Here is a 13,476-nt window from a genome sequence, read left to right on the forward strand (position 1 = left end):
TTTCTTTTTATATACCATATTTTCTTCTAATGGAAATATATCTATTTCCAGTTTCCACAAAAAATCTCAACATTCTACTTTGTGATTATACCATTTTCTTCTTACTTTTATAGCTTTAGTGTTTTCATCTATTAGATTTTTCCCATGGCTTTACATAGTAATGTTTTATCATTGCATTCTTATGCCATACTTTTCTTTTTCTGTGTTATCAACTTTTATTTTACACAAACATGTTTTAGTAGCATTTTATTTCTTCATTTATACATTCTTTCTCTCTTTTACTCTTTTTTATCATACCAAAAAATGTATCATACTTATATTTATATAGTTTTACTACTAATCTCTCATCTTTTTCATTTATACACTTTAATACTTTGTACAAATTTAATGAAGCAGCATACACCACTAGGTTAATTAATCCTAAACCTCCTTCTTCTTTATTTAAATACAAAACTCCTATTTTTTATTGAGTTTAATCTAGAGTACCATATAAATGAAAAAAATATATATATCTGAAATAATTCCTTTGCAAATGATGTTGGTAACATAAATACACTTGCTAGTTATGCTATTTTCCCATCAGTACTGAATGTATCAAATAAGCTTTTTTTTGGAATGATAATTTATATGTTCTACAGAAAAGACATGTTTGCTTTATTTCTTCTATTGTTTTTCCCATTGAGTTCTACTTACATTTTTATTCCCAAATGTTATACCTAACACATTCATTCATTGTAAAATATATACCCTCAATCTTTTCTACATTGCCCAAGCATTTAATTTCTGTTTATTTAAAGCCATCCCTATCATCTCTAAACACTTATTTGTGTAAATTATTACGTCTTTTATCTAAATGTTTTTTGCATTATTATAATGTCATCTGCATATGTTAACAGACCTGGAATTCTTAATCGTTCAAGTGCTATATACCTTGCCTCCTTCATTTTGTAATTTATTTCACATACTATCATATTCACAGCTAATGCAAAGATTATACAACTCATTGGACATCCCTGTCTTACACCACTCTTTATATGTACCTCTTGGCTTAACCAGCCATTTACAAGATTTTTACTTTATTACTACTATACGATGACAGCATAATTTCAGAATTTTCTCACTTATATTATAGTCTTTCATTATTGCCCATAAGATTTCATGTCCAATTTTGTCAGATGACTTATTAAGATCTCCTATCATGATTTTCACTTCTTCTTTTTTGTTCATAATATCATCCACAATTTTTCTAACTATCATTAATAATTCTTGACAGCCCTTCCTCTTTATACTATGTATGGCATGTTCCATAATATTTTCCATTTTAGTTTCAAATCTCTTTTGTATTATTTTCATACAAATCTTATAATCATTATTGTTCAGTAATATTGTATAATCATTATTGTTCAATAATATTCATCTCCAGTTCTTTAATTCTCTACTATCTTCCTTCTTCCTTATTCTACTATGTAATTGTTTATACATAAAACATTCATTTAACAATTCATTCAAAACCATGAAAAATATTTGCTGCCAATCCCTTAAATCTGTATACATTTCATACCCAATTCCATCTGGGCCTGCAGCGGAATCTCTATTTAACTGTCCAAATACTTTATCTAGCTCATTTAGAGAACTTTCCTTTTCTAATTCTTTATTCTCTTTTTCCTGTTAACATTTTTTACTTCCCATGTTTATTTCACCATCATTTTTCTTTAAACATTTCTTGCACATATTACTACGCTATTCATAGTCTTTTCCTAAGTTCTTTCTATTTCTCATTTTACATTTTTTTATCTGTCTTATCGCACTACCATCTTCCTTTACTAATACACTTAAGTAACTTGACACTTCTTCTATTTTTCCATGTAAAAATATCTTTGCTTATATAACAATTCTTGTATTTTTTTCTTGATTTCTTTCTTATAATTATTTTTCTTTGTCAAAGTACTTTCTACCTTTATGTTCTAAATCTTAGAATGCATTATTATATGTTATTTTATATGTTTCTTTCCCTACTTTTCTCACATCATATTGCCACTGTAAAAATATTTTTCTATTTTCCATAAATATCATCCACCATTCAGACCAATTTTTATAAAATGTTCTCGTAATAATATGATCTCTCCATGACTGTATTACTAATTGATTTCCTTCTTCATTCCATGCTTTCTCATTTTTTTTTATTCCTTTACTTATTTTATATATCCCTTGTTTTCTTTTATATTTAGCCATAATGCAAGACCAGAAAATCATGTTTCAACTACCTCTCCTTTCCTGTAACTAAATCTTCTGATACTATTTATCATCTATTTCAATCCTATACATACCTTTTTTGTAAGTCCATGCATTTCTGCCCCAAAGTTTTAACTTACTATATCTTATAACAAAGTCTCCTATCATTATAATGTTCATATTTATCACTATATAGTCTAAAATCTTATGGAATAAGCTTTACCTTTCTTTATAATTATTATACAGTAAGCAATAAGTCTACAATGGTTAATCTTCCTATTTTTGCTAAAGTTACATCAAATCTCTTTACTATATTTATACAGAATATGTCTATTCCAGAACATCTCTCTTCCCAAATTCCAAAATATCTTTACTCCCCACAGTTTCTCTGTTTGTAATATTTGTTAAAAATCTCATGTCTTGTAATATGATTGCATGTATAGCACATGTATTACACCACTGTAAAATTCCTATTCTTCTTACTATATTCTTAATACTGTTCATATTTACAGAAAGCACTCAAAAATTTCATTTTCACTTTTCCTTAAATTTATACGTTTATAGTCCATAGTTATTTTTTTCATCTAATTTTTCTTTTTCTACTACTTCTAAAATTTCTTCTCCGTGTTCATTTTCTTCTTTCTTTTTCCTTACTGTTATTTTCAGTTTTGCAATCCATCCATAAATTTCTAATTTTGTTACATTTATAACATTACAATTCACATTTTTCTGCACCATGTCCCATTTCCCCACAAATATAACATTTTCTTTTGAAATGGTTACTTATCAAATGTCCTTCTTTTCCACAAAAAAATGTTTTGGGTTGACCCCAGTATTTTACAACACCCCTATTCCCTTCTACTTTTATTATGCTTAGTATATGTATAAAATGTTCTCGTTCTATTTTCAACATAATTTTACAATCCTAGGCACAAGTCCATAAACCCCTTTTGTCATAAACTTTTGCAATGTGCAGTACTTCTTTACATAAAGCTTTCAAATGTACTTTCAAAATCTCTCTTTCTGGCTTTCTTTGAAACTGTACATGCATTTTCATTGTTGTTTCTCTGTTAAATACTTTTATCACATAAAGACTCTATGGGTTACAGTCTTTCTTTTTTTCATATTCACCAAGAAAATGTTCCACAAAAAAAATAGTCTCAAATAAAATGTTACAAAATATCTCTTTGTTAATAAGAATAAATGCTCTTATCACATTTATTTTTATACCCAAAGGAACTATTAATTGTCCCACGCTTCATACCTGTCCATTTCTTTGTCTACTTTGAATCCTTACCAAGTACTTCCATTTTTCATTTTCTTCTGCCTTCTTTTCTGCTACTCAACTTTTGTCTTCTTTTACTTTCTCTGCATTTGTTTTCTTTTCATCTTGCTACTATTCTTCAGGATTGGCTCCTTTTGTATTTTCTCCATAATGTTGCCCCGGGAAACATCACCTGAATTTTCTGGCTCACTCTGTACCACCTTTTCTTTAAGTAAAACATCCCACAACCCTCCTAACTGGAGGGTTGTAATTATACATCCATCATATGCTGACTCATCTCCATCAAACAGGTTTCTCTGAAACATTTCCTCAGAATTCTGCACAGTCTCCAGTCTCATTATAAGCTTTCACCTTCATTTCTTTCAGTAATCCATCATATCCTTTTCTCTTCATCTACATTGCTGTTTCTCTGGGCTGTCGCAGGACCCAGAATGGCAGCAGGAAGCGCTCCTTCAAAATGGTTCCCACTCACAACAATGATAAGTAGGGGAAGTTCCCCGATGCCCTGGCAAATGTCCCCTATTAGTAAAAATACCACTTTGGGTCTTACCTGAAAAGAGGCCAGCAGCCTAGTGTGGAGCTAATCCAGTAAACAAAGGATAATTAAATAAGTAGATGTGTTTTACTGGCTTTCAACCCCTTTGAAAGCCAGTAAAACTTTTAGAGCTGCCAAACAGCGAGTAAAACATTTAGAACTGCCAAATACAGTAGGCAGAAATGAAAAGTCCCTTTGAAGGATGAAGGGCTTTATAATTAGACACTTCTTTCTGCTACACTTTTTGATTACATATGTGGCAAAGCAAAGTATCTTACATATTCTAAAGCTACTTTACCTGCTGTCACCGTTCTTTGCTAGATTGCTTTGTATGCCATTAGTCTCTGGTGTGAGACCTAAATTAACACTTTAGGTGACTGGATTGCTGACACAGCAGTGCAGCATTGGGGGGGGGGGTTGCTGTACTCCAGAGTGTGTCATCCTTGCCAAGCTTTTGTTAAACACGTCAAAGTGTTGTTAAGAGTTGGTGTTATGCAAGGGAGATCTGAAAGGTGCTTAACAAACTTATCTTTTTCCCATATTCAAAGTGTAATTGGGAAGTTCCATGCAATATATTATATTCTAATCTTTCAACCAGATTATCAATCCATTGGTTTCTATGCAGCAAAATAATTATTTCTTTGATTTTATACGAGATAATGATGTCCTTTTTCCTCATACCTCTTAAAACATATTTTAGAAGTATCCATAGTAAAAAAGGCATTCTAAGAATTAAACTAAATAATCACAGACTGCCATCTACTTTGATTCTTTTTCTACTGGAAGAAATCAAAGTCTTCAACATAGTCTCAAATTACACAGTCTTAAAAAGCTTCCAAGTTTTCCTTAAACTGTCTGTCTAGTAAGTATATGTGAAGAAATATGGGACTTTAACTTATACTCAGCAACTTAAAAACGTAGGCTGTTAAATTTAATAAAAGTCATAAATTCTCATTAGCCTTAAACCTGAATAGAGAATTGTTGAAAATAACAAGAATTTTGCAAGTTTAATTGCAATACCTTGATGAAAATTTCCACAGTTGAAATGAGTGAGTTCGCTGGAGTATTATTAATTTGATTTTACATTTTTAACTATACTTTTTTCAAACTCCACCCAGACTATAGTTTTGTAGCTAATTGCTTTAGATCCAGATGCTTGAGCAGATGGAATGGTTGCTTTCAGTGGGCTGGATATAACACACCACTGGACCCCAGGGAATTGGCTTTCAGTCGTCATATTTCTTTACCTCTGGTTTCTTGCCCATGTTACACATCAGAAACAAAAGAAGAAGAGAATGTAGGCACAACCTAAGCACAGCAAAGATAAAAATTGACATGAAGCATTCTAGCATTTTTTCATCTTAGTTTCTGCTGGAGATTCACCAGATATTTTTTCACAAATTCTAGATATGAGTTTGCATAAAACAGATGCATAGGTTAAACTTAGCCAGCTTAGCCAACAATGTCATAAAACAATAAATCTTGAAGGGGACTAATAGTTCAGAAGATGGTGGTAGGAGGTAGAGTAATTTGGGCTATGCAAACAGGCTATTTCCATCCTGCATTATCCTAGAGTGGAGGAAAATAGAGAAAAGTTGGTTACAAGGGCGGGGAAGAGAATCAGATAAGGAATAGGGACAAATTTGATAAGATGATGTTTAGTTTGGCATAGTCAGAAGATTGTAATTGCTGAGTCCCAGGATGAATTTAGAGACTCTCATCTATTCATCAGAAAAGAGAAACTGAATGTTGCTAGGGTTGTAAACTGTTTAATATGTAGAGGAAGCTTACTTCATAGGTAAAGACTGTGGTGAGTGATGACTTTATCCCTGCACTGTGTTTATATTGTGGCATAAAAGTAGGTCAATGGAATGGGCATTGACTAAGGAGCTTTTCCTTTCAAGGAAATGGAGGTAACAGACAGTAGGGATTAACACAGCTCAGAAGACAATGCATTACCCATCCTATGGGAGTCTATACACCATTGAACTTAAGGATGAGGTTTTTAGTCTATCCATATAGGAGTAGTTATCTAAACCTTGCATTATTTTGGTTAAGAGAGGCTGAATTCTTTCTAAATGGAAGAGATGTTTAGAGCTTTAAAAAATAAGAGTTAATATCAGAGTTAGAGCTAAGATAAATACATGGATTGTATTTTAACTTCAGAATACCTAAAATCAGATAATGTAAAAATGCTGCCACCAGGGGATAAACAAGCACTTATGAAATTTCTCAGTATGATACAGTATTTTTTAAAGGAGAGCAGTGTTATTAGTTGACAAAACACTTATTGATAAACAGCTCATTCATTCCACTTTACTGACTCCTCTTTTCCTTGAGTGGAGTGCTACTATTAATCCAGGAATGCTAAATTGTGCAGTAGGGAAGCTCTCCCTTACTCTGCCCCCTTAGAAAGAGGAATCTCAAAATTAGTATATATAAGAGGTACATGCAGAACCATATCCAGGTTATCTGGCTCTGTGTGCAGCTCCTTGAATTGGCATCCCTCTACTCAAAGATGAGGATAAAAAAAATTTCTGCTCTCAATCTGTAGCAAACTGCTTGCAACAAATGAGTTAAATTATCACATGCTAAGAGCTTTGTAGCTTCAGGTATGCCTTCTATTTATATTTTGTAAGTACAGGCATGTGCTAATGGCCTCTGGATAAACAAATTCACTGAGTCATACAAAACTCCAACAAGGATTTGATTCCACTAATAAGTGGTACTCTAATCATGGTCTCTCTCTAAATGCAAAGAAGTACATTACCCTTTGATAAAACTAGTGTTCCTGCACAGCATCACATAAATGGAATTCTCCTTAAGATGGACATCATGATAAATGATTTTGAAACTTACATAAACGTATGCATAAATAGAAAGACTGCTGCTACTCAAAGTACATGGTTGTGAAATGTTTCATGAATAAATTTATGGGAAACAAGCAGAAGTGGAAAGCATGTATTAGCCATTGCAGACTATATTCAATATGTGTTACACCAGGCACTACCCATGTTCAAAAGAATGATGATATATTTATAGAGCGAGATATAATGAAAAATACATTTGTAAAGCAGATAAGCTGAGTCATTGCTGTTTGTCAGAGTAGCACTGTGTATATTCTGGTTGGAAATGAAATGAAAGTTTACTGAGAAATTGCACAACTACCTGTGATTTTAAAAGAGATTAAAAGGGTCAAAGATGCAATGAGAATGATCCAAAATGGAGCTGTTTTAAGAAATCATTGTGAGAGGTTTGTTAGAAAACAAGACTGCTCTGAGGAAATAAAATTACTTTTAATTTATATAGCATATTACATGCCTTCAAGTGAATTGTTTGAAGCAGATAAATTAATACTACCAAATTAGTTAAGAAAAAAAATTAGCAGGAATACACATCTATGATTTAGGCCTTGTACACTGTAACACAAGAGCTGTGATGTGATATTTTTTGGTCAGGAGTGTCAGTATAGATTAACTAAGAAATTAAAATCTGTTGCATATAATTATAATAATATAAAAGAAGCTGCCAAATTTTAATAAGAACATAGAAAGCAATGGAGTATGACTGGAATAAAACAGGAAAGAATTATTACAGTATCAAGAAACAGTATACCTAATTTGAGGTGACTATTATTTGAAGTTTCAAGAGGTTACAAAAGTTAACGTATACGATAAGTAGTGGTAAAATTAGTGCACTGAATGATATATTCTTAATGCATACAGTTCCAGACTGCTATTGACTAGGTGATTGGGGTCTAACTACAAATTCAGCTGGATCTATTGTCCTTTCCCATGTATATTTTTTTGTGCATTACCTGATACAATAAGATCACCATTTGTGTGAGGCATCTATGACTTTGCTGGAGGTTTCCTTCATCCACTGTTGTCCAACCTTGGAGTTAGTATCACTAAATTAGTGGGGTATGTGGGGCCAACCCACAAGCTTCCCTGTAAAATCACTTATTTCTGTGTTTGCAGGGGATATTTAGGAAAGCTGAGTTATCGATCAGTTGTGAGTAAGAAGTCAGATTTTGAGCAGTTGTGCATTGATCATTCACAGAAGAGGCATATAAGTGTGGAGCTGAAGAGATTTTTTTAAAACACTGGAAATTTTAGCATGTTGTATTTCATTTCAACTATGTCTAGTTTAATGGTCAGTTTGCCATCTCTACATATGATCAAGGTAGAACTCCTTTGAATGTCAATAGCAGGAAGAAAAAATGCCATGAAAGATAACCTCAATCTGTGCCTTCCATAGGAAATCATTGTTAGTGTACCTGCAATGATTCACTATTTTTTGGGAGATTTCTCCTTTCTTTAAATTGCTGCAACCATAGACTTGGTATATATAAATTCACTTAAAGTTATTTTTTTTTACCCTTCTGTGTTTTGAGAATTATTATTCACTGTTTGTGTTTTGTGAATTATTTTTCACAGTTTCAAAAGCTCAGGATTGTGTAAATTGGTGTTTTATAATAGAACCTGTTCAAACTGAGAAGGCAGTATAAAATGTGAAGGAATTTATTGCAAAGCCTTATCGTGCCTGTTATATAGACTGTGTTGGCATTACTGGAATATAGAGGTATTTCACTGCTTGGTGTTCTACTGTCATCTGATCATTTACCTGTAGGTTGTAGAGTAAAAGGGAGAATTCCTTAGTCCATTTTTATTAACTCTCAAAAACCAAAATTAGGTCAAAAAAGACTGAAACAGAATTAGTCAAGGCATAAATTGTGCTGTGAGCTAAGCTATACTCTTTCTCAACTGATAGAAGAAGATAATATGAGAATTCAGTCAAGTCAAAGTAAGGAAAAAAAAAACAGACACTATGCTCTAGAAATATCATCAGGTAATGCCATTTATTTCTTATTATTTCATAAATTAACTTATGGATGTTAATCTCTGTATTTTTCAAGCTTTCAGTTTATCTTACCACATTTAATATTTATTTGTCAAAATGTCCAACTTCATTTTTTTCTTTTTTAATTATTTTATTCCAAATGTTATAAACAAAAAATAAAAACAAAGCAGTTTTTAATCTTTCAAATCTTCTCTTGTGTGTAAGTAATACCATTTCTAGGACTAAATGTGTATATTATATTACCTGAAAAATGTCACCTCTGTTTCCAAATATTTATTCCAATGAGTAAAAAGCCATATGCCAATTAAAGTGGAAATTACCAAGTATTGTTTTTCTAGCATGTAGAGATAAGCTTGTTTCTTAATTTGACCATTCCATTCTTCTTCTCAGTCAAGTTTTCAAATTTTGCCTCCCCACTGTTGACCGCCACAGCCTTTCAGTCATGTAACTTTGATTCATTTTATCAATCACTGTCTTTAAGGTTTACATTCCATTGCCTAAAGCTCTACACTACACTCCTAATTTTTCAAAATGCTTATCTGATAGTCTTTTGTATACATTTTTGACATTTATATACATTGGGTATAAATATGCAGTATCTTTCAAAATGTATAGTCATTATTCCACAGTTGGCCACACCAGTTCTATACTTATTCCTTAATACTACATCTGTGTATATAAAAATATAATGATTAAGAGTTCCACTCCTACTCCATACTTGAAAAGCTAGTATTTATTTCATCATTTTTGTTACAATATCTGTCACACCTGTTCTAGACAAAGCTTGATGTACAGCATTAATGTTTAACTCCCTTATACATTTTCTGTGTTTTATTTTTAATTGGTTTACTATATGTTGGCTGTATGCTTCTGTATATTCATTTTCCTACCACTCTACATAACCTGCAATATCTCAAAATTCTTTACTTAGCCAGTCTTCATACCTTGAAATCATATGCTGTTTCAGCATCTACAGAAACTACCACACCATTTCTGCTCATGTTTATAAACACACCCTTTTAATGATTATTAAGAGTTTTCCTTATCAGCAATGTTTATATTATTGCTAGCCATGTACATAGTCAATCTACCTCCCAATTTTTTGATAAAACCTTATCAATATTTTGTAAGGTTACTGACCTCCAGTTGTTTAACTCACTACTTTCCCCTTCTTTTGAAATAAATATTGTAATACCTACAAATAATTATGTGTACCCTTTACAACTTTCTCTTAACTATTCACTTAAAACCTTCATAAAATATTCTAACTCATGATTTTCTAAATTTGACAGACTTCATACTCCAAACAGTCTTTCCATGGTCTACTCCATTTTTTCATGTTTTTCATCTTTTACTCTATTTCTGTTATTCCTGTTATTGTTTGTACAATGCACTTATCATTTCTTATTCATACACATTTCTTTAAGAGTTTGTTCTAATGCTACTTGTGTTATTTTTCCAATGAACAAATCTATCATATATTTCTTTATCACAAGTAAAATGTTATCAAATGTTATTAGCCCTTCCTTATGTTTTACCTGTGCTTTTCTTGAACTATCATTGCTTCTGCTAAGTAAGGTGATATGTCACATTTTTCCCTCTGTTTAATATCTCCTCTTCCTTGTGAAGTTCTTATTTTAGTTCTATTCAATTAAATATTAGTGTTCTTTTATTATCTGCAGTGGCTCTTTCTATAAAAATTCAAGAAATACTTCTACTATCTCTTCTATCCATGTTTTATTTTTCTGATATAAACAGTGTTTCTAATTATAAGAAAAAAGTTAAAGAAGAAAAAAAAAACATACCCCAGGATTCATGAAGCTTGTGCCAGGTGCAGGCGTAGTGTCGACGTTCTAACACCAAAGATGGCCGCAGAGCGATTCAGGTATGAGCTGTTCCCACGTGCACTACTTGCGTACTCTACGCCCGCACAACTCCTGAGCCTTGTATGCTAATTATCCCATGTGCAGTAGTGTAGCATGCAAATGAAGGTATGTAATGATTCAGGAAGTGGTGCAGGCATAGTGTAAGCATGCAGAAATGTAAACCGTAGAAAACGGTTTACATTTTTGCAAACATAAAATCGGAGCCATGACAGCCGACCAAACACATGTATTATATTGTTAATATATGCCAATGGCTAAATATATAGCCATTGGCATAAAAAATGTACAAAATATAAAATTAACATTTAATATATATAGTCGCACTATCACGATGTGGAAGTGCAGGGCAGTGGTGCGCAAAGGGGATCGCAAGGAATATATAAAAATATAGAATAAAGCCGCAATGAAACACATATCACGATTTCCCCATAATAGTCAATGGCAGGCATGCTACACCATACTCATGGCACGAGGGTTACTAAGGGGCAGTGACAGTGTTATGCACAGTAGCTAGGAATTAGTAGGCAATGCCATGCAAATGAGGGGAGTAATAATGCATCGAAGATTCCCCACTGGTGTAAGGATGCACTTCACAGCATAGCATTATAAGACCGAGGTGAGCCCTTGAGATAAAGATGACATCAAGAAAGAGGTGTGTCACCATTGCTGTAAGCACATTGGAGCATTGCTAAACCGGTCTGCCCTAGCTAGACAAAGCTGCAGGATAGGGGTGTGTCGAATTGCCCATAGCTATGCTTAGCTGAGAGTACACAAGGTAACCGAGTATGCATGTGAACAGAAATGAAAACGTGCGTAAACCTGGTAAACTGGTATGCACGGCACACACTGCAGCTGAAACAGGAAGGATATAGGAAAGAAATAAGGAAATGCTGCAGCAGTGAAATTGGAGTACAAATGACTAATTAACACCTAAGAGCCTACAGTGGGCCATTGACAACAGCTAACAAGGCTGCAATCAGCTACCTGCAGAACAGGGAAGTGGAGGGGCTGTACTGCAAAAAAAAAACAGCAAAGTGCTGAAGAAGAACAAAGCTGATATGCAGTATATCAGCTACAAGGCACATTTCGCCATGACTGGGTAGAGAAAGTACAAAACAAGAAAGACAGCAGGTGGATGCATGCCTGATAATGGAAGGGGATCCAGGTCTAAAAGTGAATTAAAGGGCAACAGATTAATCAAGGCAGGCAAGTAGATCTACACAGTAAAGGCCCCACACTTGCAATACTCATTGCAAAACCCATAATTAAGACATGCAGCAGCTGGAATAACTCATACACACCCACTTACATCAGCAGCATCCATAGCACAATACTATAAAGTGTGAAAGCACCTCACACACATTTGTGTATTCCCATTCACTTTGCACCAGTGGTGTATACAGATGGGGAACTTTTATTATGTACATGTTAGGGGCTGCCATAGCTTTGATCCACCAGCATGTGTTGGAGACTGAAGGTGGTGTGCAGGATGATGCACACGACCACCGCAGGCACCAGAGGAGGAGGAGAGTGTTCAGACCTAGGGTAACCTACCAGGGGCTACATCATCTGGAGATAGTAGAGCATTACAGGATGGACAGGGACACCCTACAGCAACTTGTGGAGCTGTGCCGACCATGCCTCAGAGCCAGAACAAACAGAGGGGAACCCATACCAGTGGATACGAAGGTATGTGTAAGATTGAGAATACTAGCTACAGGTACCTTTCAAAGACCAACTGGGGATATCATGGGAATCTCACAGGCATCAGCATCCAGGGTACTACATCAGTTCCTGGATGCCATGTTACCACATGCCAATGAGCACATATACTTCCCCCGAATGCAGGAGGAGTTGGCCAGCAATATGCGTCTCTTCCACCATGTGGCAGAATATCCAGAGGTACTGGGTGCAATAGACTGCACACACATACACATCAAGTCACCACCCGGTGAGCAGGGTAGGCACTACATAAACCACAATGGATACCCCTCTGTCAACTGCCAGGTGGTGTGCAATGCCCAGGGCATTATCATGGATGTGTGTGCTGGCAGCCCTGGAAGCTATCACGACTCCCACATCTGGCATGCCTCACAGCTGTATTGGTTATTTGCCAGGGGGGACATCCCAAATGGCCACCTGGTGGGGGATGCTGGCTATGCACTGGAAGCGTGGATGATGACTCCCATCAGAAATGCACACACACCCATGCAGGAATGCCATAATGAGGCACACTCACAAACCAGAATCATCATAGAGCATGTGTTTGGGATGCTGAAATCACGGTTCCATTGCTTGGACATATCTGGTGGTTGGACATATCTGGTGGCACCTTGCAGTACTCTCCAGGCACATGTGCCCACATCTTCATAGTGTGTGCCATGCTACACAATATGGTCCTGCGGAAACAGCTGCAGCAGGGACAGGATGGTGAAGGCCCTCACAGCCCACCACCACTGCCAAAGGCCCCACAGCCACAGAGGTACTCAGACCACAAACACCCTGAGCCAGCCCCAATAGGCAGATGGAGGCGTGCCCAGTATGCCCATGCCTTGGCAAATAGGGAACATATAGCACACACACACTGACAGTGTAGGCACCTAGGGACTGACACCTTTGTCCACCTGATAACATAGTAAAAATAGATGGCACACACACAAGACTACCTGTAAATT

Source organism: Protopterus annectens, chromosome 1.part0, assembly GCF_019279795.1.
Source record: "Protopterus annectens isolate FY-2018-M chromosome 1.part0, PAN1.0, whole genome shotgun sequence".
In the NCBI taxonomy this organism is placed as follows: Eukaryota; Metazoa; Chordata; order Ceratodontiformes; family Protopteridae; genus Protopterus; species Protopterus annectens.